The sequence below is a fragment of the Pseudopipra pipra genome, chromosome 2, assembly GCF_036250125.1.
Source record: "Pseudopipra pipra isolate bDixPip1 chromosome 2, bDixPip1.hap1, whole genome shotgun sequence".
NCBI classification, from domain to species: Eukaryota; Metazoa; Chordata; class Aves; order Passeriformes; family Pipridae; genus Pseudopipra; species Pseudopipra pipra.
The window spans coordinates 6,831,738-6,846,481 of NC_087550.1; the positions used below are offsets into that span (position 1 = coordinate 6,831,738).

Below are 14,744 nucleotides of genomic sequence, written 5' to 3' on the forward strand. Positions count from 1 at the left end.
TACTCAAAGTAATTAAAAATATTTTGCTTCCTTGGCCTAGAAAAATGTCAGATTAATGTCAAGCAAGGCCAAAGCAGTGAGTAATATGATGGGGATTCAATGTCACATGTCTTGACTTAAAAAAATAAGCTTAAAATTAGAAAATTAGCTTATAAAAATGGAGAGCTAGGGTTCTGCTCTGATAGTGTGAACTTGTTCTGGGAAATATAAAATTTCTCATTGCAAGGAGTTTTACACTGGTCTAATCTGAAAGCTATGAACTTCCTGTGACAATGGCAAGCAGTAGAGTTCTTTAAAAAGGGCAAGCCCAGAGCCAACACAAGCGTTACTGATGCAGGAAAAGTACTGCACAGGCTTTGGCTGAAATATTTGTTTTAAATACCTCCAGTTCCAAAATACAGTGTGCCTCAGAAAGGACAGCACCCACAAGTTTAGGAAGGATCTACTTTGGAATATGAACGAGCATTTGCCTGGACAACCCATGAAGTTACAACCTTCTTGTCTGCATGCGTTTCCCAAGCCAGGTTGTTTAATCCCACATGCATTCTGTGAATTCAGCTTCTCTCACACTGAAACAGTGCAGTGAGACTGCACTGTGAAATAAATAAACAGAAATAGTCTGAACAAAGGAAATAAGATTTTTTTTCTTTCTTTTTTTTTTTTTTTTTTTTTTTTTTAACGTGAATTCATTTCAGGAGCCCCATGGAGAGCTGTGCCAGCACTCTCTAACACAAGAACAAGAGGCGCCAGAGCTAAACACATTTTATCCTGCAAGCATGGCATAATTCTAATTTAAGAAACACACACATTCTCACAGACCCTCTAGACTGGTTATTCCTCTGTGTCTGCTCCTCTCTGTGCACACAGCTATCTATTACAATTCAAATATTTCTGACCTAGCTTTAATCTAGACAGATGGGGAAATATATAAGCTTAGTGCAAGTTATACAGATTGCCTGACTGAAAAGAATAAAGCCCTCACTTCCATAAAAAATTTGTATTTGCTGAGTATCACTGTCCTAAACATGCAACACTTACACCAATCAACATGAGCAGAGACATACTTTGGAGAGACGAATCAGTTCCTGTCAACAAAACATGATTTTCAATAAGCATAATCAATAATATGCCAACACCAGTTGTTCCTAGATCTTATAGAAATTATGCCAAACATTATCAGTTGCCAGAGTATCACAGTGTTCATCCATTTTGGTAAAACATATAAATAATCTGACTGAGAAAAGTTGGAGATTTTATTTTGGAAAGTCATGTAAACTTAATGAGGGACATATAAAGTGATCTATGACAGCATTTTGCCCTATGGCAAGACACAAAGATTAGCAAGAAAGAAAAAAAAAAGTACATGGATTACAAAGTGATCAAGTAACAGAAGCTGTGCAGCTGAAAACACGCAAGTTTAAGTTGGATACAGAATATCCAGCCCATAGGGAAGACATATCAGTGGTTAGAGTTCAAGATTTAATGCTGGAAAACAGTTCACAGGCAATTGTTTTAACATAAAATTTGCCTTAAATGGAGAGTAACAATCCTAATGTGGATATAGAGACCTTTAGCATGATTGCTCTTTTACAAGCATGGCCTTTTGCAGCAAACGTTTGGGTGCAGACCATACGCTACAAGAATCTTGATACCACATAACTAGATCTACCAAAAAAGGACACAGTACTTTTGCTTTATCATTTTGCAACACAATTATAGCAGCTAAAAATACTATTGAAATGTTTTGTATATTTAAATTAGGCCAGAGGTTTGTTTATCCAGTACCACAATTTCTCCTCAGTCACAGAATTTGACATAGCAATTTTCACTTATATATTATAGCACTTATTTATCTGTATTTATAGGGGAACTGAACAATATGAAAGTAAATTAATTAATGTTTGGGAAGCACTACGGTCCTAGATTAATAAAGCCCACTGAACATACTGCAGATACAGATTATTCATCTTCTGAGATGCACAACATGAACACTGGAGAAAGAAAAGACATATAAACTGCTGGAGAAAGAAAAGACATATAAACTGCTCAAACACCAAAGATACTCAAATACTAAAAAGCTTCTGATGGAGCACTGTCCACAATGAGGAAGGAATTAGTAGGAAAATATGCAGGAGAGCACCCTCCTTCTGTATATTCACATTATGCACAACAGAGCATATTATTAATCTTTACCTTTTTTTTGTGCAAGCAAAAGCCATGGTGGCAGCACAGCAGCTGCAAGCACATATTACTGTTCCCTTAGTATGATTTAAAGAGAGAAATAAAGACATACTGGGAAAGAATCTTGGAAAGTTCTGTGGTGTCATACCTTGTAAATACACAAAGCATTTTTCCTCTTACTGAAAACAGAAAAAACAAATCATGAAAAGAAGTGAGTTGAAGAGGGATAAATTTAAAACACAACATCAAATCTTAGTAGGTTAATGCAATTACATTTTGCTCCTGAAATACTTTACAGTGTCCTCTGTCATCCATCCATTTTTGAAAAATCAGCAAAACCCAACCAACAATAAACTGAGTAAACAAACAAACAAAACCCCCTCCAAATAAAGCAAATGAAACATACCCAACTACATCCATGAAACAAAAGTGCTCCTCAGGGTAGATCGACCTGGTAATATTTTTTAAGACCTTAATCACCTTAGAAACTTACTTCACTCCCTGTGCTATTTGCATAACCTCAGTTGACAACTATTCCAAGAATGAAAGATAAAAATATACTTTGGAAGTAAGTCTCAATTTATTACCCTTCTTTTACAAAAGTTTGCACGTGTGTATATATGTACATATAATTAGATGGAAGGAAGAAATGCAAAAACGCCAGAACAGATGAAGTTATTTCATAGAGATGATTTTTCTTGTCCAAAGAATATTTTTTGACGTATCAGAATTTACTTATTTTACACTATTGCACTGAGACGAGTTAAGTACCTTTTGCAGATTATGAATTTGAGACTTGACATTGCTACCAGAAAAATCCCAGAAGGAAAAAGCTAAGTACATTTCCTAGCTTCAAATCACCTTTCCTCGGGATTATTTGGGGTGCAGATTTTCAGCCATTTCCCTAAAGCTAAGCTAAATACAGCAAACAAGGCTCAGTGAGGGACAGAAACACGTGAGAGATCACTTACAGTCCTCGCAGAAGCAATGCAGGGAAATTTCCCCAATGCAGGGAAAGCCCAGATCCTGGAGAAGATTCTACTTGTACAACATTGAGCTCAACAGCTTTTGGTGAATTTACCTTTATTAAAAATTTTTTCTCAGAGAATTTGTGGTGGTGCCTCTGAAACCAGCTTGCTCAGGACCTTAGGTAACTTCTGCTGAGTCCTCCAAGGGTACAGGCTCAGACACTCAGATGACATGCAGAAAACCTGAGTTTTCTAAAGCAGGGCAGGTGTAGCTCTCCCAGCTGTCCTGCACTTAGGTGGGTATTCATAGTCACCTTATGTGTCATCATTGAAAAGCATTCTGGCTTCTCTGATTTTGACCTGGAAAAATATGCTTGAGAAAGGATCTCACATTTCTCTGGAGACTTCTAGTTTTTGAAAGTCATCTTACTCCTCCCAGAAAAAAACCCTCAAACAAATGTTTTGCTGAAATTGCTTCAGCCACTAAGTTATTTGCCTGGAGGCTGCTCTCAAACTAAGAAACCCTGCCACAATACCCTATAAAAGGCATAAGATTGTCATAGCTCTGAAGGATTTATATCAAGCAGCCTGGGACTGCAGGATGGGGACACTTGAGACCTGAGAAATAGTCTTGGGGCAGAGCACATTGCTTAGCTTGAAGGAGGCCACCATGAAAATCTATCCAGAAGTCACTGTCATTTACACTGTAGCAGTAAATGCAGCACCTCAAGCTGTAATGGTTAATATGAAATGATTGGATGATTCTCAGCAAAGGTTAGAACACAATCTTCTAATTTCCACAGAGACGAACAGTGTATTAGCAGATCAGGCTGTTTGCTTCCTGTAACTGAGAGATGCTAAAGAGCTTGCTGCTCTTTGTCTGGTAATTAGTAAATTATAAATTCATAGATGGCATCTGATATTATTATCCAGGACAATTTATGTCTATGTGTTTGTTATTTTATAATATACTAACATAAAACTTCCAATGCCACATAAACCAATTTATTTCACTTCCACTGGTTATTTTTTACTTCTACTGCAGATATAAAGTAGAGACTGTGAGGAAAGCTCTCATTGATGAATTTCTATCCTTAAGGTTATAAATAAACTTGATAACTACTCTCAGTCCATACTGGCAAATTAAATGTAGTTCTACATCAGTGGAAACAAAGGCTTGTCTTCTAGGAGCTCATTTGTACTTTTTGTAGCTCTGCCCCCACCTTGGCCTATCCCTTGGCCTCAGCTGGTGTAAATCAGTGCTGCTGCCTTTGACATCAGCTTAGCAGTAATGATTTCTGCCAGCTGAAGATCTCTGGGCCCTCATGGTATTTTTGTAGCCTTATCTTTCCAGAAACAGAGCAGTGGTTCCTTAGGTTGTCTTTCCCCATCAGAGGCTGTAACCCCTAAATTGTATAGGGAGCCTCACCACTGCCCTCAAAACAAAGCAGATTCTCTGCTTCTCTAGCCTCTCTTCTCTCCCTGCCAAGCAATGACATTATGAGCTACATCATTTCCATGAGGAAGGTTCAGCACCCACGTGGGAGGAGTCCCTGAAGCTTTGAGCCAGAGAGAAGGTGTTTTGCACATTGAAGCAAAGCACTACAGCTGGATCTGCCCTGGGTCGGCTTCACCTTGAGTCCTCTGTGCAGTTTTGGGCATCACAATATAAAAAAAGACATTAAGCTATTGGAGAGTGTCCAAAGGAGGGCCATGAGGATGGTGAAGGGTCTGGAGGGGAAGCCTTATGAGGATCAACTGAGGGCACTTGGTGTGTTCAGCTGGAGAAGAGGAGACTGAGGGAGACCTCATTGCAGTTACAGCTTCCTCGGGAGGGGAAGAGGAAGGGCAGGCACTGAGCTCTGCTCTGTGAGGACCAGGGACAGGACCCCAGGGAATGGTCTGAAGTTGTGTCAGGTGAGCTTTAGTTTGGACATTGGGAAAAGATTCTTCCCCCAGAGGGTGGTCGGGCACTGAACAGGCTCCCCAGGGCAGTGGGCACAACTCCAAGGCTGTCTGAGTTGAAGAACATTTGGACAACACTCTCAGGCACATGGTGTGGCTCTTGGGGTGTCCTGTGCAGGGCCAGGAGTTGGACTCAATGATCCTGATGGGTCCTTTCCAAATCAGCATATTCTGTGACTCTGGTCTCTCCAGGAACTTCCCTCAGTAAGGATGTTCTTGTGTGCTGGTGGATAGAGGAGCTGCATGTCAAGCCAGGAGGCAGCAGGGATCTGATTCCATAAGGAGCAATTGCTGTTTCTTCTATATGCATTTTCAAATGACACAGCAATTGATCACAGAAAGAACAGCACATAAAATTGGCTTTTAAATGACCCGAGTACAACAGCTTCAGGCTCAATTCCTTTTATAACTCTACCCATGATTAACTACAGTTCATGAATCAAAGGATAGTTAACAGGATATAAATTAATATTTTCTAATTAATATTTTATTTATATATTTTTATATTAAAAACAACTATTCTAAAATAATTTTCATCACATGGTTTCATATAAAATAAGGGAACAGAAGAATCAAAAAAACAAAACAAAAGGCAGAGAATATAAGTATCTGTCTTCATTTTAGACAGGCTGCAGTTTGACCATCACAGAAGCCCAGATTTCATAACTACTGTTTTGCTACATGATACCTGAGTCACCACAGTGAAATCAAAACCAATCTCTCTCTATGTCCAGCCATTCATCAAAATGTTTTTTATTCTATTTAGTAACAACTGAAACAGTCCAATATTGTCTAGCAGAATATATTTCTGGGAAAATGCTAATCTGGTTAAAATCACAGCTTCCTGTTAATTTCAAAGAAGAGATTTTTTTGTTTATAGTAATTTGGTTTTTTTCAACTCTATGTTTGATGTATGTTTCAAAATTAAAAATGAGAAGACAAAATGTTTGCTTTGAGTACAGTAATTCAAGTTACTTAAGATTTTTTCAAACATATTGTTTTATAAAAATAAGAGGTCTATAAAATGCCATGCAGAAATGGTTCATTTCCTGTGAAGTGAAAATTTCTAATTTTGATCTGTCTTCAATAACCAATGGAGGTCTCTAAAAGCAAAATGAAAGAGAAATAAGGTTGTATTAAAAAAAAATATTAAATCTTCTGTGTTTCAAAAAACACTGATGCTCTAAACACAGTCGAAGTGTCTGGTCCTCACCTGCAGGAAAATTAACTATTTGTATGCTGGACTGTTTGCTTCATCTTTGTACTTGAGACAAGTACGTTCCAAAATCCAGAATATCATGTCTTTTTCAATGGTTTCATTGTATCAATTGCCATTCCTCCTTTTGGCCCCCCAGTGTGATCTCCAAAGTGCTTAAAGTACTCAGTTTTTGTTCAAGGTTCTTTTAACTGTAAGACAATAATAACAAACAAACAGTTTCAAAAAATGGCAGAACAATCTCCCTTCCTACAGGAAACAAAAGAACTTCATTCTGATTGACCAGTTAATAGTCAAGATCAGGCTAAGGATTGTAAGTCAAATCCAAGATGTTCAAGTCTTACCTACTTAGAGGACATTGGGAAAACAATCCTGACTTCACTAATTGGATCCAGCATTCAGTGATGGATGACTCACCACCAGGTTAAGGAACTTTCACAGTCAGTAGATGACTTCTACACATGTCTCAGCAGAGCAAGCAAGGGCATTTAGTTTACAAAGTGCAGCTATTTTTTCTGTGTAGCTGAAAAAAATCCATTCACATCCATTATGGCTTTGCCTTTAAATATTATCATTAGAGGCACAGAACTGGAAGTGACCCCCTGGGTCACTGCAACTAGATCCTGATTATGCAGAGCTGAGTTACTGAATCCTTTTCACAAACTACCACAATATTAAAGACAATAATGATTTTTACTCTCACTAACACTATGCAGAATTTTAACTTAGCCCTCAGTCTCCCATGAGTAAAATTAAGACAGATGATTTAAGTTGCTTCTCCTTTTCCTGGTACTCTGACTCATGACTTCCTAATCCTCTGTTAGCAACTTAAAACATATATTCTTCTCTGAGTTGTACATATTCATGCTGTACATATTAATCATGTATATTATTATTGTACACACTAATCATATACATAATTATTCATGCATTGCGTATTAATCAATTGTAATTATTTCTAAAATCCTAAATTCACAAAAGCTTAGTAACAAATTCCATTAACTAAACTAAAATAGGTTTTCTCTCCATTATCATGGAAAGGGAATGAAAAAATACAGATACACATTGTTGACAGGGGTCTCTGTCAAATACTCTTTTATGGACAATATCAGTTGTAATGTTCAAAATGAATTTAACCTGTTTTCAGTCCACCTGCAACCCTTCTACCTGGCAGTGGTTTTACAAAAAAAGATTATTACACGTGGATTAATTGTAGATTTGATTTAGCTCCACAGTGGGAACTCAGGCAGGTGGATTACAGTTACAAACCCTGTAATCCTTCACCCTGAAATCACTTCAGGGCTGGAAGGCTTATTCCAGCAGGCAGCTGATCCCTCCTCTGCCTTCTTCTGCAACAAGGATTCATCAAGCAGCTTCACAAGCACAGCAATGAAAGTTCATGCTTAGGCAACATAGGACTTCAAAAATCTTCCCATTTTCTCAGGGTGTGTGGAAATGCTCCTGCCAGGGAGTGTTCAGTCAGCTTCCTAAAACACACCTAAATGCAGTGGACAAAAACTTGGAAAGCATGTCCGCAAAGCAATTTTTTTTAAAAAGCCTGCTAGTTGTCACATGATGGACACCTAAAACAGAGCTTCTCAACCCAGGCATTAAAAAACCTGACCTGTTCAAAATGAAGAACCACTTTGGGAAGTACAGCAGCAAACAAATGCCCGTTTATTTTCATTCTTCTTTATTGGAGAATGGGGGGAAAATAAAAAACAAAAAACCCCAACCAACAAACCAACCAAAAACCCCCACAAAATGGTCAGGGATGACATCTTTTCTAGAAGAATAAAAAAGCAAAACTATGTCCTGCATGGCTTACTGTCTTAAAAGTCAGGGAAAAAAAAAGAGAGAAAGTAAGGTCACCATATTTTAGTGGGTTTGGATATGACACTTTGCTCTGAATTGAAGAAGGATATCAAGAATTTTAAAGTCAGCTCCTAGGTATCATAATAATAATTAGAATAATAATAATCGTCATCATCATCATCATAATATGTCTGTTTACTAGGGCCAGAAGCTCCAAGAAGACCTTCCATGTAATTTTTGTGCAGTTTAGTTTCTAATCCCAGACAGTCTAACATAGGAACTTGAGAATGAAGTGTGAGGCAACATTTATGGTATGAGATCACACACTCTTCAGGCAGATGCACCACATTCAGCAGAGGCAGAGCAGAGAACCCAGGACATGGATGGAGGATGTCTGTTCAGATAAAACAGAAGAGCTGAGCAAGTAATTCACATGTTTTTAAGTGCTCAAATAATTACATCCTTTTTTATATGTAACTTCTGCTGTGTGGCAGTTTGAGCCACATTAGAAATACAAAATCCAATTTCCAGGCTTCCCCCCACCCCTTCCCACAATTTATCCCAACACCGGAGAGAAACTTTCAGGCCAGAGGCTTCTATAGGGGGAAGGGGAAATATATACATTTATTTACACAAATAAATACTATACAAACTAAAGGCAACTATATACATATATTACATTTCTATCAGTCCTTTTAAGCCTCTCCCTTTAACTTTAGTCCAGGAAGAGCCTTTCAAGGCTGCTGGGTAGTGCAGTCTCTCTCTCGTGGGAGTGTTCTGGACCCCTGAACACTCCCTAACCAACCTTCACCTGTTTGCTGCAGTCTTTCTCCTCACGAAGTCCAAGAAAGTAGCTTTGAGTCCTTTCTCCTTGGTCTGCTGTGTGATCTCTCTCTCTCAGTCTCATATCTCGGTTCGCTGTTGCTGTAGTGTAGCTTATCACAGTAGGTGTTTGGAATCTTCATTCCTCCAAGTCAGTTTTCGGCTGTCCACAGTCAAGCCTTGGCAGGGCAACTCCCGAGCCCTTGACCCGTCTCCAATTTCGCCTGGGATTCTTCTCCCGAGCATCGAGCTGTTTTATTATCAGCCCGTCCACTTGGCTCTGCTTCAAATGCTGAGCCTCTCCTCCACTTTACAGTGGAGGGAAAGAAAAAGGCCCCCCTCCACAGCTTAACTGCAGAAAGAGAGGGGGAAGAGGGCTTGACTGCAAGGCCTGCCTCTCTCCTCTTACCTCAGGTGCGGTGAGTCGTGTCCCTCACAAACACTCACTCCAAATGCTTCCTCTAACTCTGGCCTAGGCAGAGTTGGGGGCCACAGGGCTCCCCCTCCCCCCTGGAAGGGAAAAGAAGGAGCCCAGCCACCCCCTGGCCTTCTACACCTACACGCAGCCGACACCAACAGAACAACTGCCAACAACTTCCGGTGCTGTGTATATGTGATTTTTAGCAGAAGCGAACAGGACGAGTGGTGATTGGCCCTCCAGGGAACACTGCCCTGGCACCCAATCACCTCTGAGCCCCCCTCTGACTCCCGGGGGGGCAATCTCAAACCATGACACGCTACCATGACCTTGACAATCTTTTCCTCACTTCATAACTAAAACTTTCCAGCAACTATTCCCCTTCGGCTCCTCCAAACCTCCAGGGATTTCTTCTCCCACATTTGACAAGAACTCTCTCTATAAATGCAGTACCTCTAATTGCAACTGGAGTTGCAAATACAGATTTTATAGAAGGAATGATTCCCTAATTTCCCAAGTTTGGCCTGGGTCACAGCTGATCCAGTAGCTCCTTTTAGACCTTTGCTAAGCAGTTCAGCAGTTTAACACCTGAAGCACCATGTCTGCGGATAGACAAGACATTTTCAGAAGTGATGATTTATATAAGTAATATACACAGCGACCACTGTGGTTAGTTTCATAAATTATTCAATAAAAAGAGCAATTTAAGGAAAAAGTACATGTTCCTGGTAGATAGATTATGACGTTAGGATCTTTTTTTTGTTCCATACAAATCCAGAATGTACTAAAATTTTCTTGAGGTAGAATTTTGTCAAAATAACTTATATCAAATTAAAAGTATTGTGCTTTTTATCAGTTCCTTGCCACCTATTTACTGTGTGTAAGTCTTTCCTGTAAAAATCAGAGAGAATACTTCACTTCAAAAATTACAAAGCTGACAATGGCTTTGATCAAACAACCTGAGAAATATTTTGAATATGATTAAATAACATACTGTGAGAAAAGTTTATCTATTTGATAGTGTTCCAAATCTGCCTAAAGTTTCTCAACATCAGTAATTTCAAAATGTCCTGAAGATTCTTCTGTTGGAGAAATCTTCTCACGTCAATGGTTCCTGAATTCTGTCCCAGTGGTTTCAGCCCTCAAACCAAGATATTTAGCCTGCCTTGTTTCCAATTTAAAACCACGTTAATGTACCATATATATAAAGCTTTATGAATCAATCTGTAGTGTTTTGAATAAGAAAGGATATGTTTTTTCTGTTTTAATATGCGGTTACACCATTGTTTGGTAAACAAGGTGAAAACAATAATCCAAAAACTGATTAAACATCAACTCCTCACCATGGATATGCTCAGGAAAGGAGTGTATGTACCCTATATACACACAGAAGGTGGAGCAGAAACTCTAAATTACATCTAAATTCTATTTCCCTTTTAATTTTAACTCTTAATATTTACATATTGTATTGAAATAATTTCACTGGTAAAGAAAAAATTGGCCCAAGATTCATGAAATAATATTTAATGGAGTTTCTCCAGAATCCTCCTGTCACAGCTTGAACTGAAGGTGGTTTTACTGTCTGGGTTTTCAATTAAATCCCTCTGCAGAAAGCTGGATGCTGAGATTCTGCCCTAACCCTCATGGTTCCCCAGGACTTGGTTTGATAAAGAAGACCATCAGAGGCATCAGCATCCAATGATCAATGTGTTTCCCATCTCTTCTGTTAAGTGTTGCCTTCTTGAAAATATTCACATTTTTTCCTTACAATTCTTACTGTTTTATGTGGTTAAATATGTCTCTTTTTAGAAATGCAACTAAGCTTCAGGGAAAGTAGAATGGACCAGCCCTATTCAGTGTTAATACAGAAAAGGTTTTTTACTTCCTGCACCTGAAGTCAGGGAGAGATAAAAAGATTTATTTGCTTAGTATTCAAATGGTAAAAGAACTTGTCTTATCTTGTTCTTGCTTAGCTTAAAGCTGGGTTTCTAACATCGCTAAAGAACAGGAAAGAGAAAAATGAAACTGGGATTACAGCCAGCTCATGGGACTAGGGCAATGCTCTGTTAGGGTGAAAAAAGTCCATTTCCATTCTCCCTTTTTTCCTGGTGAATCAAAGGCCCTCTGATTGCTGGTGTCACGTAGTACTGATCAGAAAGGAATTAAGTGGCCAGTGAGAATGTTCATTCTATCAAAGAGCTGGCAAATTGCATGATTTAAAAGCTGAGAGGTCAGTGTAAATCTCCATATCAGAGGCAGCAGAATGGAGGGAGGGGAAAAAGGGCTGGGGGAATCTATTACAATCAGCTCAATCCCTCACATCCAGATTTCTGTGGAAAAAGACATTAATGATCCCCTCTCACTTTTCAATCATGCTGTGTTCACCATCTATTTTTTCTTACAAAGACTTCACTTTTTTATCCCAATTCAGTATTTTGTTTCTAATCTCATAATGATACAGAGCCCAGCCTGAAGATGAACTGAATCCACTATAATAGCTGCTCAGCTGCTGCTATCTCTCATTAAAAGATGATTCACAAAACCCTCCTAAAGAAAGATGTTTGTCATCCCAAGAGTTCACCAGCAATTCACTCTGCTTCAGATCCAAGCCTTCCTGGGTGGGGTAGAGAAAGGATAGGTGAGGGCTAATCTAGGAGACTGCTAGTCCTGTTTTGGTCTTTTGGAGCTATGAAGAGAGAGTCAGAAGAGTTGCAGTGCAGATCACTTATGACAAGCAAAGGTCACACATACATATCTGACCTCCTCCATCCTTTTTTCCACATGCAAACATATAGTAAAAATTATTTTGTTTCACCTGGAATTTTGTCTTTTCAACCAAAGGGTTTTACATGCTTCCTAGAATTCCCTAGTATTTCACGTGCTTATAATGACAGGGAAGAACCAGCAAGGTGTAACTCAGGTTCATGAATTTTCTCCAGTGGAACTAAATGCTAATATCAGATGAAAAATAAGCACTTCCCTGCTAAATCCCTTCTCAGTTACTGACTGTGTTTAATGGTCTCTAAAGAAACAGCAAAACAATTCCTCTTCCCACAGAGCATAGAGGGAACCCCTTAAAAGTCAAAGTTTTGGATATTGATTTGTGTTTTTGGTAGTTACCCAAAACAGGGCTGTTTGTCTCAATAAACGTCCCTTTTCCAAAGGAGGATTAATTTTCTTATTCTTCTTTAAACTGAATTCAACAGATCCCTTATGCTCAAATTTGCACAGCAGTGCGCTGTTGATGGTAAAAAGGGTTGAGCTTTCAATATGGACAGCTAAAATTACATCCTGTCTGCCCAGGTTGCCATGGGGAAGATGACGGGAAATTTTCTGCCAAAAAGAAAAAGAAAAATTAAGGAAAAAAGAAAGAAAAAAAAGAAAAGCAAGTGTTAATTAAAACTTGCTGAACTTGGCAAATGTGTGTATCAATGCCCCTTTCACATGGAGTCACTAATTCTGTCCTGGAATGATTATTGCTCCTGGTTTCCTGTTTGGTCAGTGAAGGCAGAAGGGGCACTGCAAACATTTCCAGTTTCTCCCACAAAGCCAGGTGTCTTTAGAGTCTTCCTCTTGGTATCTATTTTACACGTGTTGCTGACAAATACAGGCAGCCAAGCTGGATCATATCCCTGCATATGGAGCTTTGTTAAATGCAGATGGTGTAGTTTAAGTTGTTCATAATTAGAACTCATGTCACTGTAACTTGCATGCCTTTCACAATGGGATATAAAACTCTCCATCTGCTTTGAAACACAGCAATGTAAATAATTCACTGGAGCTTCTATTTTATTTGTTCTACTTTTAGTAATAGTAAGAAATTAGCCTGGCTGCTCTGAAAGGGTGTCTTCATCCCCTCCCTTCCCTGCTCTTCCCCAATGACATGGTCATCATCACTGAGCTACAGCTTTGCACTTGTCCCTTGCCTAGTCCTAGCTACAGCCTCTGATTCACTTCAGCTGCTCAGTGAGGACAGAGCTAATCCTCAGGAGGGAAACCTCATTTATACCAGGGACCACACAGTAATTGCAGCCCACTGGGAACAGCGCTGAACTAATGTAGGTTATTGGCTTTTTTCAAAGCTGCAGCAAGCACTAAAAGAAAAAGGCTCCCCTCCTTAAATTAGAGAAGCATCTGATATCCTCTTTGGAGACGACATCATTCCCTCTATGAGGGTGACTGATAGACTGAATTGTGCTCCTGCATTGTGTTTATACTTACATCGTTCCATTAACTTCAGTGAAGGCAATTATTATATTAATTTAATTGCACAAAGCATCCTATTGTAGAACCAGCCACTTGTGAAATGACTAAAATGCTCAGATTTCTTTTACACTGTTCAGGAGTTTCACTTCATTGCCCTGTCACTTCCCAAGCTTCTGCCAAACAGCTGACATTTCTGCTATGGCCACAAGAGTTCAGACGCTTTGCTGTTTTAATTCCTGTGACCACTGCAATGGGGAGTGGTGTGAGGACAAGAGTGGAGCACTTTACCCATCAGTATAAACCGTGTCTTTACATTTCCAGGATCTGCTGTTTGTGAAGACAGTTACTTTCTTTCTAGCCTTCAGAGCTTCAACCAGTCAATCAAGAAGGACAAGGAAAGCTCTGTGCAGCTCCCAGCTCAAGCCTTGCCCCCATTTTTTTTTATTTTTTAAACAAAAATGGCCTTTCCAATATTGACAGGTCCTAGGAGAAACCCATATTGTGGTTTTTTTCTTTTTTGTTCATAAAAATATCACTGTAGATCGGTTCATACATTTTGCATAACCTTGAAATTAGCCTCTACCTCAGAGAAACAGTCACCTTGACAATGTTCTTCACAAACCCCTAATATGCCTCCAGAGTCAAGACACTATTTTAAACACTGCATGTCAAAAACAGTCTGTATTTTTGCTTACACAAGGCAAAGCTGTTTGAATGGTTTCTTCCTCTCCCAGTATCAGTAGCTGAATGATCAATAGTCCCAATATTCTCACCAGAGACCCAGATCTCACAGAAGAATCTGATACAGGACCAAGGCTAAAAAATATCTGTAATTAAGGTGGGCTCTGTGGATGCCTAAGCATCATATATCATATATATTCTGGCGCTGATAACGTCGGAATGGCCAAAGCGACACAGATATCAGACGTAGTCCAGGTGTAAGGTGAACAGGAAGATGTTTATTGCTCTCAAGTGTTTCTTTTATACTCTTTGTACACTATCGTGCCACAACACAATTGGTCAAAAGTCTCAAGCATAAAAAACTGTAGACACTGCACACACTCTTATTGGTGACACTGAAGACACTGTGCATGCTGTGACATGCTATTGGTGACACTATACACATTTCGATTGCTGACCTTTGGTCTGGGCT

At 39.2% G+C, this 14,744-nt stretch overlaps 1 long non-coding RNA gene across 1 annotated transcript; it reads right to left on the reverse strand.

Annotated features, from left to right (window-relative positions):
* Nucleotides 1-2,774: 2,774 nt before the first annotated feature.
* On the reverse strand, nt 2,775-13,755 carry LOC135408669 (uncharacterized). Its single transcript, XR_010427767.1, has 4 exons — nt 8,957-13,755; nt 6,675-8,539; nt 6,328-6,521; nt 2,775-6,217 (listed from the first exon to the last, which is right to left on the reverse strand). It is a non-coding gene; the product is annotated as an uncharacterized LOC135408669 (long non-coding RNA).
* Between the last annotated feature and the right edge of the window lie 989 nt (nt 13,756-14,744).